This window comes from Brachycentrus maculatus, unplaced genomic scaffold, assembly GCF_059751285.1.
Source record: "Brachycentrus maculatus isolate JH-2025_06_01 unplaced genomic scaffold, ASM5975128v1 h1tg000693l, whole genome shotgun sequence".
Classification (NCBI taxonomy): Eukaryota; Metazoa; Arthropoda; class Insecta; order Trichoptera; family Brachycentridae; genus Brachycentrus; species Brachycentrus maculatus.
In genome coordinates this window covers 318,736-332,285 of record NW_028281425.1, presented here as the reverse complement: position 1 = coordinate 332,285, position 13,550 = coordinate 318,736, and the positions used below count along the sequence as shown (strand labels likewise).

Below are 13,550 nucleotides of genomic sequence, written 5' to 3'. Positions count from 1 at the left end.
GTGTTTAAAAATGATGCGGAATGCATCGAAACACGTGTCACAGTATATTTTAAGAAAAAGTGGAATTTACCAAGTAAAACTAAAATTAAAAACAAATATATTTTAATAGTAATTTATAAATTTTCACACTCGTTCCCAGACTAAAAAATGGTAAAAATTACAAAAATAAAAGGTACAACGATTCGACGTCGAGGCACATAATTGAGTCACGTTTTTTTTAAATATATTTTCGTCATGTTGAAAATTATCTCAAACTACTTTTGTTAATTTAGCCTGGCCTATACAACTTATTACGATTATTTTTGTTTTGATTTCTTTTTTGAATGAATGCGTTTGAAATGGAAGCCTGTAATCCCTAATGAAAATTTATAAATTGGCGTAGAGCAGTGATCTCTAAACTATTTTTACAGCTTACCCTTATGACGTATATAACCATAAATTGGACCATTTTAAAAATGACATAAATTGAACAATATTTAAAAATAATTTGTCAGATTAGCGTCATATTTTTTTTCAGGATGAAGAGTCAAAATTAGCCAAAGGCTTATTTTAAATTCATTGACCTGCCATTAATAATTTTTCCGCCAAAGCAAGCCAGAATTGGTAATATTTTGGAATTTGAGGAACAATCGTATATGATCGTAATTATATTATACTTTTTGTAGTAAGCGGTATTTTTGAATTTTGTTTTTCTGTCATAAATTTTTAGGACGCAGTATTTTGAAGTGAAATTTGACATAGAATTTTCTACGTCCCCAACTTTGGAGACCACTGGTGTAGAGCGACATAGCGAGATGAATCAATTGTCGACGTCACAGTTTATCTGCGCGCATCGCTGTTTGGCGTCAAATCTGATTATTTGACGATTCGAGCGTCATATGCAAATAGCTTTTTTGTTTTGTTAATTTTTAAATGCGAACCAAGGTGTGTTATCTGGACTAACTATTTAGATTGAAATACCTACTCTCATCAACAGCTGTAGCCAATACAAAATATATTTCATTACTTTATGAAATAATAATACGATGAAATAAAATGTTTTCTCTTTTTAAGTAAATTATTGATTAGAAAATGACTTACCTTAATAATAAATAAAACCCTTATCCGCACCCCAATGGTGCATAGGGCACTGTGTCTTATAAACGCAGTGTTATCATGATCGCTTTACACATGAAGGAAAGGTGATCAGCCCTCCGCTCCAGGTACCAGTCCATGGTAATATTGAATAAATGTTACAGTGAAAAAATCACTTATATTTATTTTTACCCCCCTTGGGAATCGAACCCGGGACCTCCAGAACGGTAGCCGAGCGTGCTGACCATTATATATATATATATATATATATATATATATATATATATATATATATATATATATATATATATATATATATATATATATATATATATATATATATATATATATATATATATATATATATATATATATATATATATATATATATATATATATATATATATATATATATATAAATATATATATATATATATATATATATATATATATATATATATATATATATATATATATATATATATATATATATATATATATATATATATATATATATATATATATATATATATATATATATATATATATATATATATATATATATATATATATATATATATATATATATATATATATATATATATATATATATATATATATATATATATATATATATATATATATATATATATATATATATATATATATATATATATATATATATATATATATATATAATATATATATATATATATATATATATATATATATATTTATAAATATATATATATACATATATATATAAATATATATATACATATATATATATATACTAATAAAATCAAAGAATTACCTATTAGCCTGAAATATTGTGATTATAGTTAGGAAGTTACATATTCTAGATATCGATATGGTCCACGAATTCATTGCCGAGGTTTTGCATTCGATGTAAAGGAGTATTGAATCCAGACACTGTCCGGCTGTTATTACAATAAAATATGTACACAACGGTTTCTCGTGTTTCTGGTTGGGCCGTAAATATGTATCATTTGCAATAAAAAGCCCATAATATTATTTAAAATGTTGGATAAATTATCACATCAATTTTCTTCTATCAAAGAATAAATGAATAGTTTACATTTAAAATAGTACTTTATAAAATAAAACAACATTGTATTTAACCACTTTTTATGGGTACTTTTCTCCAAGCAGTTTCGACAAGAGCCTTGTCACCATCAGGGTCAAACATGTACTATCCTATACATGTTTAACCCTGATGATGACAAGGCTCGTGTCGAAAATAAATTATTGCCATATTGCTAATAATAAATACATTTATTACATGAGTAAAAACCAAATAGACTTGTGTGCGACTTAGTTCTTAGTTCAGGTAACAAAAACTATTGAATATCACTGAGGTTTACAATAATTGAATAATTTTTAAAAGTTAATTCAATTGTGCATATTTGAAAAAAAAATTAAGATCATTACGAAATTAAGTAAAATACACAACTACAGCTTTTTAAATTTTGAGTATATCGTTATGTTCGTATATTTTCAAATGATGTGTATAATATAATACATAGATTTATCAATGATCTTTTATCTTGTTTTGGATCTAACTAGTTGTACCCGGCAACGCGTTTCTATGGCTCAGTCTGGTTAGATGGAAAATTTATAAAATATCATATAAAAACACGCGTGTGCAACGTTGTGACAAAATTTCATATCAATCGGTGAATAACTTTAGCAGATTAAAGAATTTGAACAATCTAAAAATTACTTATTTCTTTGTATAGATAGACGGATAAAAATACGTGCATATTCAAATGTAATGTTGTGTTAAAATTTCAAAGTGATCGGTGAATTAATTAAGGAGATTTCAAATTTTGAGCAAACGAACATCTATATTTTTATTCATCTAGATAATAATTGCTAGAGGTAAAATGGTTCACGTATCAGATATTTAAGTAATTTACCCTAAAATGTGACAATTATAAAAAAAAATCAGTGATACTTTTTTAATCTTTATATAGAGCAATCAATTCTAAATGCTAAGGTAGATCCTTCGAAAAACTGCAGTTCTGATTACCAACTGTTCGGTCGCGGTCAGACTCCATGAATATGTTATGACTTGTGGTTCACTCCTTAGTATACATACGGCCTGGCACACAGCGCAACACACAATGTTTGGCAAGCGCATAAAGCGGGTCTATTTATAGAAATAGACTACCCGTTCCCCGGTTACCCCCACCACTTCTCCTGGCTGCCTCGAATGCGCTGCAGTATGTACTACTGCCTCGAATGCGCTGCAGTATGTACTAATAATCGCTGTTGATTGCGTAATCCCGAGACAGGATTCATGTCCGATAAATTTAAATACGTTAAAAATTGAAATAAATAAATTAAATGTATGTATTTTGATTTATATTCCTGATTTGAGATTGTTGGTGCATATTGATGCAAATTCCTTTTAAAAATTATTCATTACGCTTATTTTTAATGTTCAAACCCCGAAACGTAGTATAAATTACTGATTTTTATTCAGTGATCTTATCAAGAGTCCATATAAAAAGTATTTACCCCTTGTTTATTACCATTATCTAAACAATATCACCATATTCTCAAGTAATATCGGTGCTCATTAAAAACGCAAAATGAACGCAACCTCATTCGCTATGTTCAACGACCTTTCCAATGTCAATTAACGAAACAATTAAAAATGTCTACCTACCATGATTCCACCTCTACAAAAATAGCTTAATCTACTAACCACCCAAAAAGAAAGGTTATGATATACATGTATCGAAAATACTTTTTAACACTATTATTTTGATAACAGTAAGGTTTTAGCGTCATGTATATTTTTTCAGGGTGAAGGAGTCAATGTTACCTATAGATTTATTTTAAAATCATTGACCGGACATGAATATTTTTTTCGCCAAGGCAAGCCAATATTGGTAATATTTTGGACTGTAATCAACAAAATGGTGATTCAGTATTGCGAAACATAAATTATAATCCTAAAATATGAAAATTTGAAGGAGTGGCACTCAAAAAAAAAACTGATCTGAGGCGTAGTAGATGTTCGGGAAATTCCTTGATATTACGCGGTACGTTTGATAGTCTCCAGTTTTTATGACGTTAAAATTAATCGTAAAACTAAGTTTGAGCAGTCTACCATTACTGTATAAAGGTTTGAAAATGAAATCTTAAAAAGCATAAATATATATATATATATATATATATATATATATATATATATATATATATATATATATATATATATATATATATATATATATATATATATATATATATATATATATATATATATATATATATATATATATATATATATATATATATATATATATATATATATATATACCTGTTTTTTTATATATAAAACGATTTCCATTTATTAATTGATATTTTTTTATTAGTTGTCAGTAATTTTACGGTAATTTATATATACATATATTCGTTTTTGTAATTAAATGTTACTTTGTAAGTACCACTTATTTTACAATTTATTGTGCACGTGTTTCGATGCATTTGACAATATACGGTACTTGATAATTATGTCAAGTGCATCGAAACACGTGTCACAATAAAGTTAAAGAAAATGTGATATTTATAAAGTACGTGTTAAATTTTTAAAAAGTCACAAAAGGTTTTAAGTACGTTTAAAAAATATGCATAAAACGGTCTTCATAAGAGCATTGTCATCATTATAAAATTTTACTTTTAAATATATTTTTTTTACATGGGAATTTCATGCTTTTATCACACTTCAGATACTGAATTATTGGAGTTTCACTAATAAGGAGATGTAAGTCTTACCTTTCGTCGTATTCTATGGAGTTGGAGCAATGGAGTCCGAAACAGGATACTACCAGGAGGATGAGGACTCGTCACCTAAACCAAGTAAGAATATAATTTATAATATTGCATTATTTTTAAGTCATCACATCAGATCAATACAGGTCGATATTTATCGTTGACATTCTGGTCAATAAATCAACGCATTCTATACCTTATACATTATATACCAAATTATTTCACCAACCTACATATTCAACAGGGGTTTGTACGTACAAACCCTGTGCACATTTCTATGTAAATTAAGTTGTAAATTAACGAAATTGATTATTTTTATTTGAATTTTACTTGGTATATACCACGTATTCTTAAAATGTATTATGACGAGTGTTTCGATTCATTCTGCATCATTTTTGAACACCAGATGGAAAATAAATACCATACATCGAAACACGTGTCAAGATTTTAAGAAATAGTGGTAATTAATTATCAAGTGATCAAAAGTTAATTTTATGAAAATTGTAAAATGTTTATATTATTAACTTTTCTCTCTTTTTTGTATTTAAAACAAATAGAAATGTATTAAAAAAGATCTTACAAGGCTTAGTGGGTCTGTGCGATTTTAAAAAAAATGTTTGAAATTGTGATTTGAATAAATGTATACAATTCATATATAACATTAAAAAAAAATAAATGTTTAATCCATTTTTTGCATCTCAACATAGATGAAGAAGAATATGGAAGTTTGGGCGTTTACGGGGCTTACGACCGTCATAGGCTGGTTTAAGTGATCACTTTACACACGTGTAAAATTCACCAATTCTACCCATGATTGATGTTAAGTAAAAAAGTAAAAGTTAAGTGTAAAATTGATAGATATTACCACAAAGTGACCGTCAAGTAAATTATTAATTTATTATTAGATTAAAACCAATATTTTTAGCTTTTCCACTTTTTTATTTGACCAGCGACCGGGTTTCGTCGTTACCGACATCATCAGACTGGTTACCGACATCAGTCTGATGATGTCGGTAACGACGAAACCCGGTCGCTGGTCAAATAAAAAAGTGGAAAAGCTAAAAATATTGGTTTTAATCTAATAATAAATTAAAAATGCAATTCCATCACGAAGTGTCAGTGGATAATATAAATCTATTAAAAAGTAAATTATTAACGGAATTGATTTTTTAAAAGGTTCAGATGGTTCTAATAAAATGTATTTATTATTCATTAATTTTAAAATATTGAAAAAAGATTTTTCACAAGCTCTGTAAATGGCATGAAAAAAAGAAAATCATAGATAATAATTACTGAATCTAGAATATTCTTGAATTGAATATTCTATAAGTCGCTTCATGAACGACTTCAGCTTTGACTATACGAGTAGGTATAAAAAATATGAACTGATTTTTTATTTTAAAGAAAAACAGTACATAAAAGGCGGGTTACAAAAGCTGGTGGTATTACACAAATAATATAAATTTTAATATTTCATCTGTTCAAGTTTAAGAATTGAAACATCCAAAGGACGCCATTTCAGCGACTTAAAAGCATGAAAAAGCCGCAGAAACCAAACGAAAAATAATTTTAAAGAGATTAATCTTTCTCGTACGCTCCTTTTCTCAGATTTCGTGTTTCCTTTTTGGGGAAATTTGTAAAAAAATGGCATTGTGTTTTCTCGTGATATATGCACGACTGTGCGACGAATATTTCATACCAAAGGAAAGCTCTACTATCTTTCACGGCTCCCCCCGCCGCGGCGTTAAGCAGAACGGAACCAAAACATACAATCACTTTGTTTACGACATTTTGAGTATGTCTATGTACTTGTTCACAAATCTGGGTTATCTTCAATTATAATGTCTTTGCACTATTCCGTGTCTGTCTGCTGTGCTGGTCGGGGTTGTCGGTACTGGCCAACGTCGCGCGTCGGGTCGGAATCGGATCTAGCTGACTAACTGAACTAAATACTAATCCCTTTCACTGCCTACACCGGGGTACTTCTAGAAAATTTGGTGACGGATTTACAAACTTGTATTTATTTAGATTGGCAGTGACATGTATATTGATGGCTTTTAAATGTAAATTCACAGTAAAATCGGAATACAATATTATGTCATTTCACATTTTCAATCAATTTCGCAAATTAGTTAAAAAAATTGCTTTGCAAGAGCAGATCTGTCATGAAGTCTAGATGCTTCTGTATCAGATCTTGGCATGCGGTGGGACAGCTTTCAATTTTTCCAATTAGGAGTTATTTTTAAAATCACTTTAAATATTTTATTATAACTTAATTATAATGTCTACCGGTTTCGAAGCTAACAGCTTCTTTATCAACACCGATTAATTAATCAGTCTTGATAAAGAAGCGGTTAGCTTCGAAACCGGTAGACATTATAATTAAGTTATAATAAAATATTTAAAGTGATTTTAAAACAACGTTGCATTTTACTTATAAAATGGAAAATCACAAAGTAAGTGCTTCAAGTATAAACTTAAAATATAACTTATAAGCTTAAAAAAAAAGAACCTTGTCATCATTAAGATGATGACAAGCTCTTTCTTGTCGAAACCGGTAGGTTGAATTGTATTAATAAAAAAGTGGTTAAAACTAAGTTGATTAATTTTATAAAGTTTATAAAATGTGCCACAAAGTATCTACGGAAAACATTGAAGAAATGCTTCACACAATAAATTAGTTAGTTAGTTAGCTATTTATAATAAATAAAGTCATAGAACTAGCAATATTTTACTGATAAATTTCCACCTCCCACCACACAAAAACTGATGACGAGAATTAAAAGGATAAAAGCACAGGAAGACCAAAAATAAGCTAGATAAAAAATAAAAAAAATATAAATAAGTACATATATTTTTCCCGAATTGTGGATTGGCGCCGTATCGAATATTGCAGGCCCGATCGAGGGATGGGGCAGTAATTTATAAGACTTTACAAGTTGTTTCAGTGCCGAACAAAGTTCCACAGAGTAGCACTGTGTAACAGATGATGCCGATGTGTGTGCGTTCCGCGAACTAGGAGGAAGTCGAGCTGGAACTGGAACCCCCCCGCTCCCACCCCGCTTCGGGAACTAACTACCCTATTTCATTTGCCATCTTAAAATCTAATTGGAATTGAGAAGAAAATGAACCCTATTCAGATGGTGAATATACGACCCGTTCAGAAATCATTATGACATCTTAACATAGATCAAGAATAATAAAGATTTGTGAACAAGTATTTGGACACACTCAAAATGTTGTAAATAAATTATCTGGTCAAATTATAAGCTTAAGTAATAAAAATGAAGTTTCTCATGTATATGATTATAATCCAGGATTCAGACCTCACAAACTAATAAAAGAGTTTCTGCTCAATAAAAAGCTTCTTTTCATCTCACCAATAGATGTCTCTAGTGAAGTTCCAGTGATTCAAGAAAAATGTTTCGAAATTGGTTCATATTTATAGAATTTCCAAGAATTTGAGTGGTGTGGTTATCAATAATGGGTAGAATTGGTGAATGTAACACGTGTGTAAAGTGATCACTCAAACCAGCCTATGACCGTCGTCAGCCCCGTAAATGCCCAGACTTCCATTTTCATCTTCAACTTTGATTCAAAACACGATTTAATTTTTTTATGTGGCTTATAGTTTTTTTTACACACTACATACTAAAATTTTGGAACTTCTGAACAAATATCATAAATCTCACGAGGAATATATTTTTAATATAAATTTTACTTTGTAAATACCACTATTTCTTTAAATATTTTACGACACATGTTTCGATGAATGCATCATTATTATTATTATACGGTATTTGATTATGATGCGAAATGCGTTGAAAAACGCGTAACAATCGATGTTAATAAGTAGTGGTTTTAAGAAAAATTTAAATAAATAAAATAAATAAATAACCATCATGACGTTTCTCGCTGTCCCCGCCGGTAGATAGAAAGAATAAAACGCCACACCGATCTGTTTTTGCACACGATCATAACAGAGATCGCATTTCGACTTGTTTTAATCTCATTTTTTTTTTCACAGATTCTAGAAGTTGTGGAGATTTACCAAAACGAAAGCAAAGGAGATACAGGTAAAGTTTATTTATTTTATTTTGTATATTACAAGCATTGTTAACATGGTTGTATGGTAATATAACACTCTCCTTATCATTCATCGTTCACTTTGTTAAAGTGGTATTACACAAAGTGAACGATGAATGATAAGGAGAGTGTCAAAAAACAATATCTTTAGATTAAAACAGTGTCTTATACAATTAAATTAAATTAAATTAAAATTATAAGCAAACATAAACGAAAACGAATGTGCGGCAATACGTAGTATGATAGATGTTCGAATGGTGATATAAGGAAAGAATGCAAGGCTGAGATTAGTATTCTCGATAAAATTAAGAAAGGTGGAACGAATGAGTAAGGAAAGAAGGTTAAAAATTGAAAATTGGAGAAGAGGAAGACCTGGGAAAATTTGGTACGATTAATTATTTCTAATACTAGAAAAGGTGAGGAGTTGGAATAATCGGCATGTATTTATGAGACGATGTATGAATGTAGAAGAGGCGAAGATTATGTGCAAATACAGATTGGTGGGCTTCTCTCTGCTTGCCCCTGCGGAGAATCGGCATGATGGTGAGTTAGTTAGTTACATAACAAGCACTGTTTATCTTCTTCGCATTTTAAGTCTCAGTAATGACTAGAGATGATTTAAAAATGAAAATCTTATAGAAAAAGATAGATGAATGGATGTAGATGATGCTGGAGTGTATGTTATGACAGATGAGTGCTGCGTACCATCCTCTCTCCTAACCCCCGTAATAGTATAGATATAGTTGCTCATGTTCTCAATTTCTAGGACTACATTCTCCAATCTTCAGCTTGAAGAGTTGGAGTCAGCATTTCATAAAACACACTATCCTGACGTATTCTTCAGGGAGGAGCTGGCTCTCAGGATAGACCTCACGGAAGCCAGGGTCCAGGTAAAAATTTTTTGAAATTCTCTAAAAATACTATAAAATATATTTTTTTTTAATTGAAGAATTAATTGATAAGAATTTTCCAAAAAAAAAAAATTAAAGTTCTTTTTTTACGCATGGTTTTACAAAGTGTTTTAACGTCATATTTAAAAAAATCTCAGCTCAGGTGATTTATATTTAGCAGTCGAAAATGCGTTAGTAACTTTTTGTGCCATGAATTATTGGTACATGGTTCAATCAATTTCACCACTCTAAAAAAATATAAAATGTCTCCGACACCAGATGGTGTTGATGCCTGTATGTATGTAACGCTTACCCGATTGTCTCAAACGAACATACTATATTACTTAAAAGGTGAAATTTCAGTTTAGAAAAATACAATCATAATCGCTTTAATTTAGTAAAAACAACGTTTTTAAAAATAATAAGACAAAACAGGAAAAAATTTCTAATTCTACTTTGACCATATTTTGATGTTTACGTTACATATAAAATTTTTGGAGTTACGATTGCTTAAACACTGCTAGTCAGCTTCCAATGGCTGGACCTTTACTCGGGATGTTAAAATACTACTGAAATATATTTCATATAATGTCAGAATGAGTGATCAGTATTAATACTTGGAAAACTCTTTTATTTTTTTGTAAATAAATTAACTGGTCAAATTATAAGCTACAATAATAAAAATGAAAATGATATTTTCTGGCGTTTCTCATGTACCTATGTGATTATAATCCAGGATTCGGACCTCACATACTAATAAAAATGTTTCTGCTCAATAAAAGGCTTCTTTTTATCTCACCAATAGATGTTTCTTGTAAAGTCCTAGTGATTCAAGAACAATGTTTAAAAATTGGTTTATATATATATAGAACTTCCAAGAATTTGAGTAGTGTGGTTGTCAATAATGGGTAGAATTGGTGAATGTTACGTGTATTATTAGATTAAAACCAATATTTTTAGCTTTTCCACTTTATTTTTATTTGACCAGCGACCGGGTTTCGTCGTTTCCGACATCATCAGACTGGTCTGATGATGTCGGTAACGACGAAACCCGGTCGCTGGTCAAATAAAAATAAAGTGGAAAAGCTAAAAATATTGGTTTTAATCTAATAATATATTAAAAATGCAATTCCATCACGAAGTGTCAGTGGATAATATAAATCTATTAAAAAGAATGTTACGTGTATAAAGTGATGACTTAAACCAGTTAATGACGGTCGTCAGTCCCGTAAATGGCCAGACTTCCATTTTCTTCTTCATCTTTGATGAGATGTCAAAAAATAATATCTTTACTTTTTCATTCTAGGTTTGGTTCCAGAATAGAAGAGCAAAATGGCGGAAGCAGCAGAAAGCAGGTGGAGGAGTAATAGGATCTGAGGTCTGTTCCCCAGGAGATCCATGCGGAAACCATTCTCAAGGGAGTTTAAGGCAACATGGACTTCACTTGGACCTGATCACGATACCAGGTTCCTACATTAAAAATATAATTCTTAACTCTTCCACGTTCATTTCCTAGAAAGCTAATGTTCACTAGACCCACACCATTTTCTTGGTTTCATCCCAGGTCATTGCAATATTTTTAAATTCTTCTTCTCTAGCCTTCTGTCTTCTACTGCTGAATATAAACCTCTTCAATTTCCTTCCATTTCCTTTGGTCTGTTGGTGTTTGCAGCCTGCCCCGTACAGTGGCTATGTCGTCGAACCATATTTTTTGAGGTCTTCCGACGCCTCTTTTATTCTCTCAAGGTCTCCATTGCAAAATTTTTGGGGTCCATCTTGTAAAGTCCTATTGCCACTTGAACCACGCGATCCGTGATATCCGCTATTTTTGTTTTATTTGTCTAATTTGAGCTTCTCTGCGTTTCTTTTTGTCAGAGCCGTGGTCATAGGTATACACTGGCAGTATTTAGGATTCATACGTTTTTCTTTTTAGACATGTCGAAATCTCTTACTCTCTAGAATGTGTTTTAGTTTGCCAAAAACCGGCCAACTCAAAATACATACGTGTATGAATATCTTAATTTTAAAGTAGGTAAAGTCTACAATAGGATAACACAATAAACAAATTAAATTTTTAAATTACGTCCTTCAGACCTGTTTACCAGAAACAAAAATCACGATATCCGACAGTGCAATGTTTCGCAGAAATATCAGTACCTAGTCCAATAGTCTGATAGTTATTCACTTTTGTTATTTGATGGAATGCCTTTCGTTTCAAAATCACATGACACAATATTTGAATTTCAGTTTCTCCTCCTCAAACGGTGACACTGTGTGACCTCGCTTCAATCACATCACCAACTGACATGTCTCCAAGATCTGTTTCTCCATTATCACCTCTGGATGGCTACCAGAATTCTCCAAAGCCAGGATCTTCTCTGGAACTATCTGCCTACAGCACTGGTCCTCTTCAATACACCTTGGGAAGTATAAAACGCAACGAAGATGGAAACGGATTCCAGTTGGACGTCGTAGCAACACCAGCAAATCAAATAGAAGATAGAAGAAAATCTCAAGACACCAACTCATGGGAGAAAACACTTAACAGCTTTCCACTAGATTCTAATTTTAGTCTTAAATCAGAGAATTTATTCTTCTTAGACTCTTCTTCTTCTAATATACTGACGGAACCGAGCACCAGCTTTTGCAACATGGAGCAAATGTCAAACAATAGTTTGACCCTGGAGCATTTTGCGTCTCCTGATTATGACGGAGAGCATCTTTCTAAATGTGAGTTCGACTCAAACGACCATCATTTAAATTCCTCAGACTTTGACACAGAGATGCAAAGATTTTCTGTTGATTTCGAAGAAGCTAGGCTAACTGATGATCTGGACGACCCTGTCACGCTAAGAGAGCCAGGATTTGAAAACCACAATCTGTTGAGAGAAACTGGATTCGAGAATGACGATCTTGGAAACCATTTCGAGAGGGATCCGCTCGGGATTTCTGTAGACTTTGAGGGAGAAGACAACGGAATGATGAGAGTTGAATTTGATGCTGACAATCACCTTGTGGTGAATTCAACATTTGACGCAGATAACTGCATCAGTGCTGGACCTGATTTTGACGATGAGAGTGCCTTTCGAGTGCCTGAGGACTTTGAAACTGATCACCATCTCTCTCATTCACCCTTTGCAGATGGAATTTAGTATATTTTAATAGGTATAAAACAATATTTAAAACATATTTGACAAATATGTATATATCAACATTTTCACTATTTCGTAAATATGTAATAATTGTTTCTAGAATGGTGGTTCAGAAAAAGAGAAACAAATCTTAAAATTGCACACTTTTTTGCAACGTTTTTTAAAATGTTTAAATAAAGGTGATAATAAGTGCCAAACAATTTCTAAAGATGACGTTGATAATAATACTTGTAGACAGGACTCTTTACTTTTATACTCTGAACAGTAAACAACAAACAATTGGTCAGTTATACAATTTAATGGTCTTCAAAAAAAGATTGGATTTCAAGTATACATGGAAATTCAGTTATCATATTTAAAAAAATTGTTAGTTTATGGCAATTTACTGATACGTATGAATTTCGTTACCGACTTTAGTCATATTAGTTACCGTTATTAAACTTATTTGTTATTACTTCAATTACTGATTATTAAATAAATAAGATAAGTATTCCATCCGTTTACTGTAAGAAATAATTATTAATGTAAGCAATGAGTGTAATAT

General features: G+C 30.8%; 1 long non-coding RNA gene across 1 annotated transcript in view; it reads right to left on the bottom strand.

Moving 5' to 3' along the window:
- The window catches only part of LOC148300555 (uncharacterized), a 134,742-nt gene that overhangs the window by 77,053 nt on the left and 44,139 nt on the right, over window positions 1-13,550 (bottom strand). The window contains exon 3 of the long non-coding RNA XR_015838930.1: window positions 4,882-4,956. This is a non-coding gene — a long non-coding RNA (uncharacterized LOC148300555). The remainder of the gene's footprint in view (window positions 1-4,881; window positions 4,957-13,550) is intronic.